This window comes from Typopeltis vanoorti, chromosome 8, assembly GCF_054136105.1.
Source record: "Typopeltis vanoorti isolate ZY-2024b chromosome 8, IOZ_Tvanoo_1.0, whole genome shotgun sequence".
Taxonomy (NCBI): Eukaryota; Metazoa; Arthropoda; class Arachnida; order Uropygi; family Thelyphonidae; genus Typopeltis; species Typopeltis vanoorti.
Window position 1 is genome coordinate 24,476,527 of NC_143556.1, and position 5,562 is coordinate 24,482,088.

The window sequence follows — 5,562 nt, forward strand, 5'->3', positions numbered from 1 at the left end:
ACTGACAACCTCCATTACAGCTGATCACATCACTGTGACCTCGTTTCTTGAAATTAACTGTTCAATTTATGTTTCGTTGTTAGAAGACAGATAAAAACTAAAAAAAAAAATAATAATAATAAATAAATAGAAATACTGCCTGCAATTTAAATACTTTACATCAAAGAAATACAATACAAGGATAATCAATTAAAAAATTGATTATCCTTGGATATTTTAAATAGATTGTATATATGTATACACTGATATACTGGAGTGGTTTTTGAATCTAACTCTCCTAGGTAGCGCCACTAGATCAATTCTTGAAAATGAGCAGAGACAAGTTGTTTGCTTAGAATAATAGCCGTAGTAAATTAGCAAGTGATCGTCTCGCCGGCTTGCCTGTTTTGTCGGATAAGAATAATAAACAGCTCTCTCCGTATGAGACAGGCTAAATAACTTTCATCCGAAAATCCCTTGTAAAGTACTTTAAAGGACTTTCGCATCGTAGATGCGATTTGAACGAACCCAGGCTTTATCCGACCAAATTGTTTTAAGATAGACTGTCTTTGGACTCCCTGGAGGTGTCAAATAATAATAATAATAAACGGAAATAATATCCTAAGAAATGCTGCAAATCCAAATTTTCGTTACTTATGTTTATGTAGAACAAGAATACAACTTCTTGCCAAGTGCCACTTTTTTTTTTTCAAGTAAAAACTTGCTACAGCTATGTATAATCCGGAATATTATAATAATATAGTCATACGATTTTACTACATGTATAAGGAAATATACTTCTGTATGTAGTTATGATAGCATATTTCAAAAACTGGGTTAATTTTTATTATCTCCCCAGATCTAACTCCTGCTGATGAAGTATTATGAAGCTTTCTGGAATTCATTGACTCTCTTGTAGATGGTCAGCTACTTTCCACAGTTTCTCTCTGTAAAACAGACTCGGTAAATATAGTCACCTTTAGTGTGATGATTTGGCCGATGCTATCCCCGATTAAATACTACTCCTTGCTTGTTTTTCAGTGCACTGACCTTTTCTATGATACTTCATCATTTTTGTAATCGCCCATTCTACTCGATTGAGCTGAGAGAGGAAATGTTGCTATTATCATTGCTAGTTCTCCTTTCATAATTCTAAAGTATCTTTACTTGCTCTTTGAGCAGGATTACTCTTGAGGTGAAAGATTTTTTCTTTTAATTTCCCTCTTGTTAGAAATAATATTTTAACTTGTTAAAGCTTTTTAACTAGTTCACTGCCTGCACTAATTTCGTGCAGATTTTTTTTCCACTTCTCTTTTTTTTTTGGCACTGTTATTCCTCAGTTGGGAATACTATTTTTACTTCTGCAAGTACACCATGTCTATAACGTGGAATTGGGAGGCCTGCTTTCCTGCATTAAATAATTTTACTAATAGTAAGAAAACCTTTAACGCCTCACCATAGGTGACTATAAAGGTAAGGCGAATAGGCATTTTAATTTTTTCCCTTTCTTTAAATATGCAGAGTATTAAGAGATTTTCACTATAGATTCTCTTCCTTCTGGTAAAAGCACTACATTTTGATGTTGTTGGTAAAAATGAAATAGAGACACACTCCGAATCTTGAAAACTACAATTAGCATTTAAAATATATATGACTTATCGCCTTGGGGTGGCAATAGCTAACACACTGTCATCAAAGATTTCGCAACCAAAGGCAAAATAATAAGCGCCTCCGTAGCGCAATTGGAAGAATGACGGTACGTTGCGCGCTTCGATCGGAAAAGGCCAAGGTCGATTCTCATCTTGACGGGAGGAATCTTATATGGACTTCTTCAATCAAAAGGTGAGTCAACCGATCTCATACGGAAGTAGTAGGGTTTTTTCTCCCGGAAACTCGAGTTTTTCATCCACATACAGAAAAATTGGCCCTTTAGAATACACGCAATTTACAGACAAGAAATACTTGCTGTGGTAGTGGCCAGTAAATGGTGCTGATGTTGATGATTGGTAGTCGAAGTTTGGTGTAGTGGTGGAGATGGAGAATTGTACAATAGGTGTCCTCCCGCGATGAGTCTTCTGACTCCTTGGAGGTGTCGCGAATAATAATAATAATAATAATAATAATAATAAACAATAATAATAATACTCGCCAGCTTTCGTGTGCAAGAATAATTACAGTCACTTCCTTTATGGTCGGAAGACAGATATGCTTAGCTTGAATTTATATATTTCTGTTAAAATACAAAGAGAACTTTTATGAGGTCATTCACAAAGTATTTCTTAATTGTGGGTACTGATAAAATATGCAAAGAAGTCTGTCCGCAGAATCGGCATCATTTTCTATTCTGCTTTCACTAGAAGTAAAATAACAAGCATAGAATCTGTCGTTTTCATTGGAAGAAAAGACAGAGCGGTTGTCACTTTCCAGTATTACGATTGTAGCACCTGTGGTGAGAATCTCTGTACCACAGTTAGCAATGATGACCTCCTTTAGGTGGAAAGACCTGAGTTCGAATTCCTTCTAGGACGCGCGTGATCCTTATAAAGACTTTTCAAATGATAGTCAGTTAGTTTGCCTCATACGGTAGTGGAAGAGTTTTCCTAAGAAACTGGAGGGTTTCTTCTTGTAAAACAGCCCGGTAAACCCATGCAGTTAATAGACATAATATATTGGTCTGATGGCATTTGTTGCTGTGGCAGAATTCAAATATTAACAAAATAACCAAGAACAGCCTATTGTGTGGCGCCGTTGAATACCCAGATGTGAAATGTTTCCAACAAAGTATCTCAATGTGCAGGATTAGAATAAATCTCTGGAAAATTTCCTTATCCTTACAGATGTGGAATCCACACATTTTGTGAAATTCTCTCCACACATAACCTTTGCAGAAAAAAAAAAATTAGAGGTTCAATACAATCAATCCGGGTTCTCAGTGCTGATATTAATTATCACCCTTCAACTAACTTCTAGCGAAAACGAATACTCACAGTTAACGGAGAGAAACTAAACAATTACCAAACCAGGAAGACAGAATCTTCTCTATGTGGCAGATTACCACTAACAAGTACTCGTTTATAATTATAAAATAAAATAAATCAGGTAACGCCTTTTATTCCTTTATAGGGAGTAGGTAAGGCCTTTATACCTCTCTAGCGTTTGGAGACTGAGTGGGAAGTTCAATCTCCACCTTTCCTCTAAAAAAAAAAAAAACACCAAGCTATAAAGCAATAAATAGGAAAAAAATAGCTTTCATCATCATCCAGTTTTGATTGGAATTATGGACCCGATCAAGAATATATCCTTGATCGGGTCCATAAAAACTGACGAGGCAATATTCGTTACCAGCTTTGAGCATGGAAATTCTTCCATCTCTTCCTTTCGTACACAGAGCAGTCATAGGTTAAAACCTCTCAATTTCCTTATTTTCTCATCAAAATTATTTCATAGTTTCACACCCCGAGTGAAGCGAGTACTATAGGAGCAGCTCGGATCTACGTTACAGAAGGAAAAGGCTCTCAAATGCAAGCAAGTAATTTTGTGGAAGATGAAAGAGCAGGTACTGCAGAATATTTCAGCTGTGGACTTTCACATGGCTCTTAGGAAAATAAACAATGGAATAACCAGTGATCACTTGATAAATATCTTGCAAATGTTGCTAATATAGGAATAAAACTTTACCACTCGTAGTCATTAACGCAATTCTCAACATCTAAGGATTTTGTTCAGTTAAAAATAACATTTTGTGTAGAGATATATTGCTATTGTATAATTAATATCCTTCTCTCAGAGGAAACCCATTTTTACTGATGGCTGTTTCCCAAATGCTTTTGGTCAAAGATAGTGATATTTGTATTCTATTCCTTGGCCTTTGGCGAAGGATGTCTAGAATGAGACAAAGATAAATGATCACAAAAGACTTATGTGAAAAGAGAAACGCAACAAACGCTTAAGAATTCATGTTTCCTTCAATCCTGGAGAGAGAGAGAGAGAGAGAGAATAATAATGGTTGTTTTGCCGCCGTAAACCAAATTTACATGGGATCCCCCCCCCCCAAGATCTTTATAGCCAGCGCTGCAACTATATCGACTAACAACATGATAAAGTTCAGGAAACGATCGTGCTGATAATGCCGATTTTAGCAAACTGGAAATATGTTGTAGACACTGAATATAACAGACGCGGAGAAAGAAGAAAAAAGGACTATCACCACAGAAGTCAGTCATACTGGTCTAGTTATAGGAAGTCAGCTATACAATTTTATATCTGTATTGAATTTCACGGGGAAATGAGAATTTTTTGTAAAGTCGGGTTTTTGGTGTTGTCAACTCAAGAAAATCGACCATAGAATACTCGTTATTTCTGGCAATAATATATTGCATTAGGTATAACATTGTGGAGTGGCGACACTTATCTGCCCTTCTTCACTGGATGCTTTTTTAATTAGTGATAATCTTGGCCAGCTATCTTTGATAAACTAGAGTGGAGATTGATTGCCCTCAGAATTCAAAAATTAGGGCTAACATGATCTCTCCTACTCCCTATAGCGAGTAAAATGCATTAATGTAATCAGTTATATATGCACTACTTAGTGTAATTAATGCATCCATAGTGCTGAGCTGCCTGAAGAAAGAGTCATAAGATCAAGCCTAGGCGATGATTAGAGGAACATTTTCTGGCCTTTTCTTCCATCAGTTCCATTAGATGAATGAATGTGGAAGAAAACGAAATAAATTACTTACGGTAATTATTACCTAATTGTCGGAATGTTATTCGATTGCGAAAGATTTTGCGTGGACATTTCTGGTATGAAAACACGTTATCATTGCAGGGGAAGTCCAACCATCTTTTAATGTGAGATTTCCTTTTACTTCTCAACAGTTGCTAGAAATGAGCAGGGGCGGTTCGTGCATAGGCACTGCAGCACCTCCAATTTTTCTCGATATATAAATATATTTATTAATTTATTTATATTTGCTTGTAATATTTAATTTTATCATCAACAATCCTATACAATTCTCTTATTTTGTATTAAAAATAATAGAAATCCATCTTGCAGCACTTGGGGGGGGGGGCAAAGGACGCTAGCAGCACTGTGTTTACCACAGTGTCGTATTGCTACGTGCGCAAGCATATGCACGTCATAGTGAGATGCAAGCTATTAGTGTAATGTGGCACTGTTCCTAGCCCAGTTTTCCACTGTTGTTTATATGCAGTTTGCGCCAGTAGTAGAGTGTTCGTAGTGTTTACTCCGTCTCTTTAAATATTTGGACATTACAATTAAAAAATTTAATTGTAATGTCCAAAAATTGTAAATCCATTCCTTCAATTACAATTAAAGGAATGGATTTTGTTTTAAAGTAATTTTGAATTATACCAAGCTGTATAATTTTATCGATAATAAACAATATTTTTTCATGTTTATTTTTATTTTTTTTTTAATTTTTACCATAATTTTGATATTTTATCCAAACACGTATACACTGTACTTATAGTGTGTATGTATATTTCGAAAGTTGCAGCGCCCCCACGATTTCAAGCCATGAGCCGCCACTGGAAATGAGATGTCTTATGAATGCAAATCGT